General features: G+C 47.9%; 1 pseudogene across 1 annotated transcript; it reads left to right on the forward strand.

Moving 5' to 3' along the window:
* The first annotated feature begins 12,380 nt into the window (after positions 1 to 12,380).
* LOC311226356 (enkurin-like) lies at positions 12,381 to 13,159 on the forward strand (annotated as a pseudogene). The gene has a single exon. The product of its transcript is annotated as an enkurin-like (transcript).
* The last annotated feature ends 756 nt before the right edge of the window (positions 13,160 to 13,915 follow it).

The following is a 13,915-nucleotide window of genomic DNA, read 5'->3' on the forward strand; positions in this document are numbered from 1 at the left end:
TGGTGGAAATACAGACGGCTTCATGCGTGCCTTGGATTTCTAGACGACCATGCAAAGGCGAAAAAACATTTTTGTTTCTTAGCATGTGCCGACCCGCATATGGGACGTTTTTAGGACGATTTTCCCACCGGCACTTTGGTGGCTCGGGTGTGCATATTTTATTTTTTTTATATATATTTTTCCCCCTCCTTTTTCCTCCGATTTTCTCCCATCCCAATGTTAGTCGTTATGCCAATTCCCAATCCCCTTCCTGGTCGCTGCGCACTTACCCCCCACAGTCGGTCTGGGAGAGTGGAGGCTATCACGACGTGCTTCCTCCGACACATGTCTAGCCAATCAACCGCTTCTTTTCACCTGGCAGCGCGGACTCTCACTGAGAGTGTGTAACGTGTGGAAGGATCACACTACCGCCCTTAGATCCTATCCGCGCTTAGCAGGCGCCCCGACCGAACTGTAGGAGTCGCTGTTTACAACGACCCGGACCCACCCCGCCAGCTTCTCCCACCCTCTAATACAGCCAATTGTATTAGTGTGAACGGCCAGCCAAGCTGGTGACAGCCCCGGAGCTGTGAGCTTGGTGACGAACGCAATCTCCGCTCGGCCACCTAACCGCACCACTTTGAGTACTTTTTCATTTGAGGGAACATTGTACATTTATCTGAACCCATCAGTTACTGTTACTTTGAAGAAAAATATTTTGCATAGAAAACACTGCAAAAATGTACAACTTCAAGAGGATGTATTCAGAGAAACATAACTGGACCATATACCACTTTAACATAACCATTAATCAGAGCAGAATAACTGGACTACATACCACTTTAATACAACCTTTAATCAAGGCAGCATAACTGGACCACATACTACTTTAATACAACTTTTAATCAGAGCAGCATAACTGGACCACATACCACAACCTTTAATCAGAGAAGCATAACTGGACCACATACCACAACATTTAATCAGAGCAGCATAACTGGACCACATACCACTTAAGTACATCCCATATCAAATACTTCTCTACTTTTACTTAAGTAGACTTGAGAATAGAGGACTTTTACTTTCACCAGAGTTTATTATATATGCGTATTTCTACTTTTACTTAAAGTAAAGGACCAGCACACGTCCTCCACCACCACTGTCCATTTATGCAAAGAGTGAGGCCTCAAATCTACGACGAATAAAGCACAGCGAATAATTGACTGAATTACACAACCATTGTACACACAGCCGACTAATGCACTCTCCGGTGAGCACCAAATAATGGGTTGATGTTCACTAAAACCTCGTTGGCTCTCCTGCCTGATGGCTGTAATGCATGTTCAGTGGTCCTCAGAGGGACGTTAGGACGAGCAGCTCCCGACGAGGAGGTAAACACACCCATCATTCATCCTCGTTAACGGGATCCTGTCCGCGGCTCCGACAGCGTCTTATATAGTCCACTGGAGGTAAAGTGCGAGCTGCTAGGCAGAGAGTTGGACGACGTACCACTGTCGAACGTCTCTACCCCCAAACAGGAAGTAAACAAACCAGTGCTGCATTTCTCGCGCCATATTGGCCATTAACATATTGAATAAATAATATCATATTATTGTTCCTCCCCGTAATTTTATGAGTAGAAGCCAAGCAAAGTTAAAAAAAGTTAATAATTTATGTTGTACACGCTCCTATGCAGAGAGATAAGATACGATATTCCTGTAAGGTTTGGTTCTTTCCCCACCACGGGCTTCTTAAAGTACTGTGATGATTGGTCCGCTGCTCTGTTCCTTTAAGCCTATTAGTTTTCTGTTAATCAATTGCATTCCCCTATTCACACGCTTCTTCCCGTAGACGCCGTTTGATTGGTGCTCCCCCAACCACACGCTTGTCAATCTCATCCCGCAGCTGTCACAGCTTGTCAATTAAGCATTCCTCTGATTATATATACCCCGTTTCCCCATTCAAGTTTTGTTGGATCGTTTTGATATTTCAGTAGCATTCGCCGTTCCTGCCTTGCCTGCTGTTTTTCCCTGTGCTTTGCCTCCAGGATATTCAAGAAGTATTCCGCTTGGACACCCGTTTTCCCGTGGCGACGCGCTCGCCCCGTTTTGATCCTACTCTCTTTACGCACAGCGCCTGGGTGAGTTTTTATGACTGTCTTTGATCCTATTCTTTTTCGTGTGTTTAAATGACACTGAAGATATCCTGCTTTTTGTCAGACAGTCACTCACCCAGCGTTCAGCTTTTTTGGATTGTTTATTGGGATAATATTTGGCCTTAACATCGCTCACTGTGTGTTCACACACCGAAGATATAATCACTTGGATTTGTATTTGGGACTTCGCTCACAGTGTTTATTTGCACCGAAGATTTCTATCACGTGGATTTGTGTTTGGGACATTACTCACAGTGTGTATATACACCGAAGATTCAGTCACTTGGATTACTCTGTTTTTTGGTACAAGTCACCTCCCCTGTCACCTGCTCTGTTCCCAACTGTACTCTGAGCTAACCCGCTCCCTCTCTCCCTCTCGGTCCCGTTACCACCTCGGAGATCTGCCGAGAGAAGTCTGCAGAGCGGCTCTGACGTCATCGTCTGCTTCCCCAGACTAACCATCCCGGGAGAAGCTGCAGAGCAGCAACATTCATCTATGCTTGTATCCCAGTCTTTGTCTGTTCTCTACCAAGTCTATGCTGTTCAAGACGGCTGTTCGACGGCAATCCCGACGAGTGTGCCACATTCATCATGCAATGTGAGTTAGTTTCCCGTCATCAACCCAGTCGATTCACTTCAAGAGGAGCCCAAGTGGCCTATATGACAAACTTGCTCTCAGGCCGGGCAGCCCAGTGGGTCACTTCCTCCTGGGCAATGGATGCAGATTTTTGTTTCTCCTATCCAGACTTCGTGGCTGAGCTCCGCAGGGTGTTCCACCATCCAGCCCGTGGTCTGGACCCTGGAGCCCGGTTGGGTACCTTCCGACAGGGGAGCGGCGGGGTAACAGACTACGTCCTGGAGTTTCGACTGGCGGCGGTGGAGAGCGGTTGGAACGACCAGGCACTTCGTCTTACCTTCGTGAGGGGGCTCAGTGACGCAGTCAGGGACCAGCTCGCGACCCGGGAGGAACCTGATTCCCTCGAGGACCTGTTCAGCCTCGCCATTCGCATCGACGGACGCCTCCAGGAGAGAAGACGTTGGAGAACCCGACGGGGACCCCCAAACGTACCCCCCGAGGACCACGACCTCGAGGAGGTTTTCAGTACCCCAGACGTACCCCCCGAGGACCACGACCTCGAGGAGGTTTTCAGTACCCCAGACGTACCCCCCGAGTACCACGACCTCGAGGAGGTCTTCGTTGAGTCCAGGGCTCAGGTCTCTCTGCCTCACCGGCCTTACGACTGTGCCATCGACCTCCGCTCAGGGGCTCCCTTTCCCGGCGGCCGCCTCTACAATGCTGACCGTCCTGCCCCCTCCGTGACTGGTGGGTTTGTTCCCTCCCGAGCCGTTACCAAGGAGAAACCCATGCAGCTGGGATGCAACCGCCTTAGCCCGGCCGAACGGGAGTCCAGGCTCAGGTCCGGCCGTTGCCTCTACTGTGGCCGGGATGGACACCGTGTCTCCAATTGCCCTACCCGGCCAAGAGGACCAGGCTCGCCGGGACCCCGGGAGATCCTGGTGAGCCGTTTTTCCTGTTCCTCCACCCGTGCACCACCTAACCGTCTGGCGGACGTCACCCTAGCCTGGGCGGACCAGCGGGCGACGGTGGGTGCACTCATGGACTCTGGTGCTGATGTTAGTTTCATGGACGTTGGGTTTGCCACCCGGGCCAACATTCCACTTGAGAACCTCGAGAGGCCCTTGGAGGTCTTCGCGCTGGATCATCGCCGCCTGGCTGACGTCACTCAACGCACCTGTCCAGTCCTTCTCACCGTTGCTGGTGACCACGTTGAGAGGCTCCAGTTTTTCGTCACCAGCTCTCCCCTTGTCCCTGTGGTCCTGGGCAGGCCCTGGCTCGTGCTGCACGAGCCCCACATCGCCTGGTCCTCCGGTACCATCAAGGGGTGGAGCTCCTCCTGTCGTGCCCATTGTCTTCAGGTGCCGTCCAGCCCCCTCACCGGGTCCCAGTCCCCGTCTCCGGCCTCCCTCGCCGTTCCTCTGTCCCCGTGCCCGGCCTCCGCTGTCGGGCCCCAGTCCCCGTCTCCGGCCTCCCTCGCCGGTTCTCTGTCCCTGTGCCCGGCCTCCGCTGTCGGGTCCCAGTCCCCGTGCCCGGCCTCCGCTGTCGGGCCCCAGTCCCCGTGCCCGGCCTCCGCTGTCGGGCCCCAGTCCCCGTCTCCGGCCTCCCTCGCCGGTTCTCTGTCCCTGTGCCCGGCCTCCGCTGTCGGGTCCCAGTCCCCGTGCCCGGCCTCCGCTGTCGGGCCCCAGTCCCCGTGCCCGGCCTCCGCTGTCGGCTCCCAGTCCCCGTCACCGGCCTCCCTCGCCGGTCCTCTGTCCACGTCTCCGGTCCCCCTCTCCGGGCCTCTGTCTTTGTCCCCCTCTCCAGTGCCCCTGATCGCCGGCTTCCTTCGGTCCCGTCCGGGCAGGCCGGGGCCGAGTGGGTCGCCGGGTGGCTCCCGTGGAGGGGGGGGTACTGTAAGGTTTGGTTCTTTCCCCACCACGGGCTTCTTAAAGTACTGTGATGATTGGTCCGCTGCTCTGTTCCTTTAAGCCTACTCGCTCTGTTCCTTTAGTTTTCTGTTAATCAATTGCATTCCCCTATTCACACGCTTCTTCCCGTAGACGCCGTTTGATTGGTGCTCCCCCAACCACACGCTTGTCAATCTCATCCCGCAGCTGTCACAGCTTGTCAATTAAGCATTCCTCTGATTATATATACCCCGTTTCCCCATTCAAGTTTTGTTGGATCGTTTTGATATTTCAGTAGCATTCGCCGTTCCTGCCTTGCCTGCTGTTTTTCCCTGTGCTTTGCCTCCAGGATATTCAAGAAGTATTCCGCTTGGACACCCGTTTTCCCGTGGCGACGCGCTCGCCCCGTTTTGATCCTACTCTCTTTACGCACAGCGCCTGGGTGAGTTTTTATGACTGTCTTTGATCCTATTCTTTTTCGTGTGTTTAAATGACACTGAAGATATCACTCACCCAGCGTTCAGCTTTTTTGGATTGTTCATTGGGATAATATTTGGCCTTAACATCGCTCACTGTGTGTTCACACACCGAAGATATAATCACTTGGATTTGTATTTGGGACATCGCTCACAGTGTTTATTTGCACCGAAGATTTCTATCACGTGGATTTGTGTTTGGGACGTTACTCACAGTGTGTATATACACCGAAGATTCAGTCACTTGGATTACTCTGTTTTTTGGTACAAGTCACCTCCCCTGTCACCTGCTCTGTTCCCAACTGTACTCTGAGCTAACCCGCTCCCTCTCTCCCTCTCGGTCCCGTTACCACCTCGGAGATCTGCCGAGAGAAGTCTGCAGAGCGGCTCTGACGTCATCGTCTGCTTCCCCAGACTAACCATCCCGGGAGAAGCTGCAGAGCAGCAACATTCATCTATGCTTGTATCCCAGTCTTTGTCTGTTCTCTACCAAGTCTATGCTGTTTATTTAGTGTAAATAAACAAGCCCTTGTTTTTGGCAACTCTGAATCTACTCTCTTGTGTCGTTGCGTTTGGGGTCGGTGTCAAACCATAACAATTCCTTTATTTATCCCCTTGGGGAAATTCTGGCATCATAGTAGCATATAGGGGAGGGGGGAGTGGAGGTACAGGTATGGGCAGGGTAACAGTAGAAAGACGATTATATAGGCCATACAATTGTATCTGAATCAAAAAATATGAGAAAAATAAACAGTGTAAACAAATGTGTAGATGAAGGTGTAGATTATACCGTACTCTCAATACATAAACAGTAGTTGGACAACGTTCCACTGTCAAACATCTCTGCCCAAACAGGAAGTAAACTAACCCCTCCTACTTTTACTTGTCATATTGTCCCTTAACATATTAAATAAATCCTATTATATTATTGTTCCTCCCCATATTCTTGAGTCTCTTTTAAAAATAAAAGCAAAAAGAAATTAGTTGAAAAAAGTTAAATAATTGTATTTCATGGTGTCTGTGCAGCCTTGTTTATTCACTGTGTCCATGGAAACGATGATTAATGCAGTCATAAAGGTATGGTTTCCTTATGCAGAAAAGACAGCACTATAGTCTGTTTACTTTTCTGATAACTACAGTACATCACAAGCACACTATTACACTACTATTACATTATCACACACCATTAACACTATTGCAGTAGCACACTATTAGTTACACAATTATCTTTGATTTATAGTCTGATTTGTGTTATGCCACGCTTGTTTATTTAATTTGTAACACCCCCTAGTGGTCGATTTGTATGAAACATCCAGAGCACACCGATGTGTTTTCATGATCTTGGGAAGCCAAAAGCGTAATTGAAATCGAAACTGGATTAATTAATTGGTCAGGTTTTTTCATATCAGAATCAGAATCAGAAAGTTTTTATTGCCAAGTAGTTTACTACAAGGAATTTGATTTGGCCGTTTTATAACACCATATAACACCATATAACACCATATTTATTGCTTTCCAAAGCAAGATGAAGCCCTATTCTTATGCACAAACCAGTGGGTGCTTTGTGACTGAGAGCAATTGTAACAGGGGTGACAAAATAGGATCTATAGCTATTATGTTATGATATATGGGATATGCGTGATATGTTACACCCCTCTGGTTAACACATTGTGCGCCATAAACGAGTTAAATTGTTATTGCCCGGCATGCGTTGTGCGCCAGAAACGAGTTAACTCGTTTTTGGGATCAATATTTCATGTTTTCGCCATGGCATTCATAATTCATCCAGCCTCCCTCCGGGACGCAGCTGGACCCTGTCTGATATTAATTTGCAACACCTCAATACTGCCCCCTGGTGGATTTCGGGCAAGTTACACTCCACGCCAAACCGGAAGTGGCGCTCGGTGCATCTGGGAAATTCATCCGGCAGAGATATATTGTAACGTGGGTCTAGATACACACTCGAGTGCATTGGATCGCTTTCGAAACGCAAGAATCAATATGATTTCGGCGTTTATTGCGTCATACAAATGGAAAATGGATCTAGCAGATCGACGTCAAATAATTGGAATATTTTTCCTCCAGTCTCATCGACGAACGGTAAGAGGAATCTAACGTTATTTTCAGCTCGATTTTTTATTTATTTCACTGCAATCCATCTGATCAACGTATCAACCCATACTAAAAAAAAAGCCGTTACTGACAATCAAGGAATTATAAACAACCCCCCCCCCTTTCCTTCACGCATGATGAAGCATAATGTATACCGATCATATACATTTGAATTTTTTAATATAGCGTGTATAGGAACAAAATGCCAATCGATAATGTATAATATGCCTCAAGGCCTAACTCGCGTTTTAGGAATTACTGCTCTACACTATAAAAACATACTTATATTCTCGACGGTACTAACACGACAATGTATGCATGGAAAAATATAACGTTCCTACATCCGGAACGATAGATACCGGATGTTGAATGGGCCATAGTAATGTCGATATAGCTATAATATTTAAAAATGTATAGCCCTGCAAAGAAGGTGAGCCACTCCATAGGCTTACAGCGCTGGCAGAGGGCACAAAGATGGGCACAATTACGGGCAGACAATGTGTTAATATGGCTGCTCCCAACAGACTAAATATAACAACATTATAATGAACACATTACATTTGCTACATGACGTGTTACTCCCAGTCTCCCTGGTAGCAGATTTGACAGTTCTCTCCAGAACACTGACCGCAGCACCGTGTTTCACAGTTCTGGTGAAGTTATGGTGGAGAGATCATTATTTCATCATTATATAACGTTAAACCAAGTGAAAGGGATATTTCACTTTAGTAGAACTTGTCAAAAATCAGCAGTCTTACCTCTATCAAAGTCATCTATCTACAAGTAAGCTAGCGGCCACTGCTCTCCCTGCCATCTGCTGTCAACACCCCCATTCCTCCCAGGTGTCAGGCTCCTTGTTCACTTCCATTCATTTTGAGGACCATGTCTAAATATCATACTTCTGAAACATAAACAAACTATACAGCTATATTATTCTGTGTAATATATTTTCCTGAGTCAAAGGTACGTGTTATTTTTAGCGAATGTTGTCATTTTCCAATCATCAGTAAAGGAACTATTTCTCACTTGAGGTGTAGTTTTACCAACTGGTAACCATGGTAACCACTCCCTAACCATTCTGTGCAGGGAGAAGACACACTGCACACTCAAACCTCTGACACATATCTTGATCTGACATGTCTGTTTGATTTAAATGTGTATGGCAGTAGTTTGTTTATACTTTAGAAGTACGATATTTAAAGTAGGTCTTCAACAGGAAGTGAATGAGGGAGGAGAGTGGTGTTGATAGCAGACAACAGGAACAGCAGTGGTGACAGACAGCAGCTTACTCATAGATTAACTTATATAGAGGTGAGACTGCTGAAACTTCCACTACAGTTCTACTAAAGTGAAATATCCCTTTAACAATTTTGGTGCAATGGAATCGGACCAAGCAGCTGACCAATAATGACATTGAGGATAAACTCTTTTTCAACATTTCCAAAATCCACCTTACATTTTTCTTTGCACAATTGAGGACGTTTTTCGAATTTGCTGATGCAAACATCAAAATGCGCATAATACAATTATGTTAATAGTTATACCGCTACTGATGTACACAAATTACAAAGGACAAGTGAAAGAGGGTTAATTGTTGAGCGAGCTGTATGTCAAACCCTCAAGTGACATGCACGCTTGTTATGCGCATAACAGTTGCGAGCGTACACACCTGCAGCTAACACATACACGTTAGATTCAAATTCAGATTATTTTATTGTCACAGCTTTTTTAAATGTACATACATTCAGAAAAACATGAGATGCTTGTTTTTCCCGGCTCCTCAAACGGGGATAGATCTGTAAACATAGTACACAACATATGTTCATAAACTGTAAGCGTTGTTAGCGTTGTGCCAGCACAGAAGAAAGGTGCTGGGATGATCTGCGCATGACTAAATGTCCCTCACGGAATGTCCGTGTGAGTGTGTGAGTGACCAACCAACCAACCAACCACAATAGCCAGGCTTACCCCACGGGTGCAGTCCTGCTGTGGTGACAAAGGACACCTCTCCTACGACAATCGGTTCATTACTCATGGAAGGGGGCGTGGATAAAGTACAGGGGGCGTGTATAAAGTACAATGGGTGTGGATAAAGTACAAGGGGCATGGCTAAAACACAGTGGGCGTGGATAAAGTACAAGGGGCATGGCTAAAACACAGTGGGCGTGGATAAAGCACAGGGAGCGTGGCTAAAGCACAAGGGGGAGTGGATAAAGCACAGGGGGCGTTGATAAAGAACGGGCGTGGATAAAGCACAGGGGGCGTTGATAAAACAAAAGGGGGCGTGGATAAAGAACGGGCGTGGATAAAGCACAGGGGGCGTGGATAAAGCACAGGGGGCGTTGATAAAACAAAAGGGGGAGTGGATAAAGCACAGGGGCGTGGATAAAGAATGGGCGTGGATAAAGAACGGGCGTGGATAAAGCACAGGGGGCATGGATAAAACACAGGGGGCGTGGATAAAGCACAAGGGGCGTGGATAAAGCAAAAGGGGGCGTGTATAAATCACATGGGGTGTGGATAAAGCAAAAGGGGGCGTGGATAAAGCACATGGGGTGTGGATAAAGCAAAAGGGGGCGTGGATAAAGCAAACAAGTCATGGATAAAGCAAAATGGGGTGTGGATAAAGCAAAAGGGGGCATGGATAAATGAAAAAGGGGCGTGTATAAAGCACATGGGCGTGGATAAAGTACAAGGGGCATGGATAAAGCACAGGGGGGCGTGGATAAAGCACATGGGGCGTGGATAAAGTACAGGGGCGTGGATAAAGTACAAGGGGCATGGATAAAGCACAGGGGGGTATGGATAAAGTACAGGGGCGTGGATAAAGTACAAGGGGCATGGATAAAGCACAGGGGGGTGTGGATAAAGCACAGGGGGCGTTGATAAAGTACAGGGGCGTGGATAAAGCACAAGGGGCGTGGATAAAGTACAGGGGCGTGGATAAAGTACAAAGGTCATGGATAAAGCAAAAGGGGGCGTGGATAAAGCACAGGGGCGTGGGTAAAGCAAAATGCGGTGGATAAAGCACAGGGGGTGTGGATAAATCAAAAGGGGGCGTGGATAAAGCACAGGGGCGTGGATAAAGAACAGGGGCCGTGGATAAAGCACAGGGGTCGTGGATAAAGCAAAATGGGGCGTGGATAAAGCACAGGGGCATGGATAAAGAACAGGGGCCGTGGATAAAGCAAAATGGGGCGTGGATAAAGCACAGGGGCATGGATAAAGAACAGGGGCCGTGGATAAAGCAAAATGGGGCGTGGATAAAGCACAGGGGGCATGTATAAAGCACAGGGGGTGTGGATAAAGCAAAAGGGGGCGTGGATAAAGCAAAATGGGGAGTGGATAAAGAACAGGGGGCGTAGATAAAGTACAGGGGGCGTGGATAAAGCACAAGGGGGCGTGGATAAAGCATAACGGGTGTGGATTAAGCACAGGGGGGGTGTATAAAGCACAGGGGGTGTGGCTAAAGTACAGGGGGCGTGGATAAAGCAAAGGGGGCATGGATAAAGAACACAGGCGTGGATAAAGCAAAGGGGGCGTGGATAAAGCAAAGGGGGCATGGATAAAGCACAGGGGGCACGGACATTGATTGGTTGGCTTGGGTGGCAAAAGTTATATGTCCTCCATAGAGGGCAGCCTTTGTAGTGTCCTCAGTAGCCAGGATGTTCCCGAGTCACCGCTTCCCAGGCATGCACTCTATTCAGGCTGTAATGAAGTCTCTCTCGCGCTTCATCACTTTCTCCATTTCAAATCGCTGCATGGGAAAAAGCAGCGAGTAGATGGCTTTCCCTGAGCTGAGAGAGCCTGGCTCAGGAAGACAAACTGGAGCTTAGACTTTCTTGACTTGGAGCCAATTTACCCCAAAACATCTCTTCTAAACAGGGTGGTCAGGCTACTGCGACCATTAACTATGATTTATTTTGTGCGCTTCGTGTCCCTTGAGGTTGTTCCATTGGGGAGGCAGGATGGCCTAGAGAGGTAAAGAGGCAGTAAGGCCGCTGGGTTGATCCCTGTCACAGACAGGAGGGTATATTCCAGCTGTAAGCTGGTGACTGAAGGGCTCGTATTACATCTAACTGCCCTTGAGCAAGGCAGTGAACCCCAAAAACTGCTCCAGGGGGGGGCACTCTGACCTGATGCACCGCCCTGCTACGTGAATCAAATGTATTTGTAGAGCCTGAGATCACATGGATTTGCCCCCATGGGCTGTACAAGTCAAGAAGAAAGATCACAATAGATCAAGAACAAAAAACACCATAGAATCCAAATATGCAACACTCCCAGACTTTCCCCAATGAAGATAAGGAACGACTCACGTAGAGGTCTTGAGGCTGTGTAGTTAGAGACCATTGACCGGAGGTAGGCGGGAGCCGTTCCCTTTTCTACACGGTATGCCAGGTCGAGGGTCTTGACGCGGATTATGGCGGCAATGGGGAGCCAGTGCAGGTCTCTAAGAAGTGGGGTCACATGGGCTGACTTCGGTAGGTTTGAGATCCGGCCGGTGGCTGCATTCTCTTTTTTTTGTGATCAAATCTTTTTTATTTTGTTTTTCAAACATGAAACAAAACATCTCACAACACAATAACAATAATAATAAACAAAAAGACATCCCAAAACATTAACTTAACACAACAATGACTAGACAATAAATGAGACAGACCGTACAGTTAACATCCCAAGCCCCCTCCATCACCACCCACCGCAGCCACAATCCCCAACCCTTGAGGGCCCCGAGTCCGGCACCCCAGCGAGTCAAAGCATCATGCCTCTTTAACACCATGACTCGCCGAGGCCCCGAACCAAGGCCCCCCCCCCCACCCCGAGCCTGTGACCCTCCGACACAACCAAAGGGGCCCAGAACACATACATAACCAGTTATAGAAGACACACAAAAAACGATAAACATGGATTCTCGCTCGCTTGCTTTATCTGCTCCAGTTGCTGGGTTGTACAGGAGGTGGCGGTATGCGCCTTTCTGTGGTTGTGACCCGCCATTAAGTCCAAAGAAGAAGAAGAAGAAGATTGTAAAATAGATTGTACAGTTAGGCAGCAATATGCAGAAGGGCGTCTAGACTGCTGGAAATTCAAAGCATCGGATGCAATACCGACAAGCCCGACTTGCTAGCTATCATTGGTTTTGTGTCCCCCCCCCCCCGCATTATGTTATATTATATTTGACCGCAGTCAGGATGTCGATTACTATGTATCCACCAGAGAGCATCCTCATTCCAAAGGAGGAGGTTAAAACACACAAATCACCAAGGCATATATCCAGGTTTAGACCAACAGTTGTGCATGAGAGTAAGTTAAATAAGGATGCAATGCGGACAATGGGACCAGCGAAGGTAGACGTGCCATCCCCAGATAAATACCTGGTCAAGCATTCCAAGGAGCCAGATCTTCCTGAGAAGAAACCATGTTCAAAACGGAATAATAACAGCGGCACCATGAGGAAACCTGATGTTCCTTTGAGAACAGACACCCACTTATGGGCATTCGCACAAAAAAGGATTTCATAAAGACAAACGTCATTGAAAATGTAATGGCGGTGGCAGGGAGGCCGCAGCCGGCCTACGCTGACACCAAAATGGGACACAAGCAGCCACTTGAAAATTCAGGCCTCGTCCCGAAGTACATAAAGAGAAAGGACTATGGAGAGACACCTGAGTACCTCCTGCAGGGCAAAGAGGAGACGATGAGGGCTCAGGAGGAGAATGACGACTATGTCAAAGAGTGCAAGAAGCAGGGGGCCATGAAAGTGTTTTCTGAGGAGGAGCGACAGACGACTATTGAGGGCTTGAAGACCTCATGGCAAGAGCTGCATCATCAGTTCCAGGGCCTTTCTGTTGTCACAGACACCATACCCAAAAAACACCACAAGGAGTACCTGGAACAAGCAATGAAGCAGCTGGATAACGACATTGGTCTCTTTGAGAGACACAAGACCATCTACATTGGCAACAACTAAGACATTTCAAACAAACAAAACGTTGTAAAATAGTAACAAGAGAAGAAACTGCAGCTTGAGTTGATTTGATTGTTTAAGATGTGATGATTTGGATAGAATCAACAATAAATAGTCCTATTACATAAAACAATTTAAAATAAAAAATAAAATAGGAGGAGGAGGGAGCTCCTGGCAGCCAATCAGTGGATGTTGGAGTGGAGTTTAGATAATGTTAATCCAGTCAATGTCTTTTTTTCTCTAAAGGAACTGAAGGATGTAATTGCCGCAGGAGCAAGAACTACCCCTGGGAAGGATGGTCTGGGCTACAAGCTTTTTCAGCATCTGGAGGAGGGGGCTCTCTTGGAGGTTCCGGAACTGATGGGTAAGGTATGGGAGGATGGGAGGCTTCCGACTGACTGGAAGCATGCGGTCATAGTGTCGGTGCTGAAGCCAGGGAAGAGGGGATCTGACCCGGCGTCATATCGGCCTATTGCTCTGATGTCTGTGTTTTGTAAAATGATGGATAGGATGGTGACCAATAGGTTGGTGTACTTTTTAGAGACCAAGGGTCTATTGTCAGAGTTCCAGAATGGGTTTAGGGTCGGGAGGTCCACCATGGAGCCAGTAGCAGTCATTGAGGAGGATATTAAGAAGGCCTTTGTGCACAAGGAAGTGGTGGTGGGGGTGTTCCTTGACATAGAGAAAGCCTATGACTCCCTATGGAAGGAAGGGCTACTGTTTAAGTTGTTCGACCTGGGAGTCAGGGGCAGGATGCTG

This window comes from Notolepis coatsorum (genome assembly GCF_963971535.1).
Source record: "Notolepis coatsorum genome assembly, chromosome: 4".
Lineage (NCBI taxonomy): Eukaryota > Metazoa > Chordata > Actinopteri > Aulopiformes > Paralepididae > Notolepis > Notolepis coatsorum.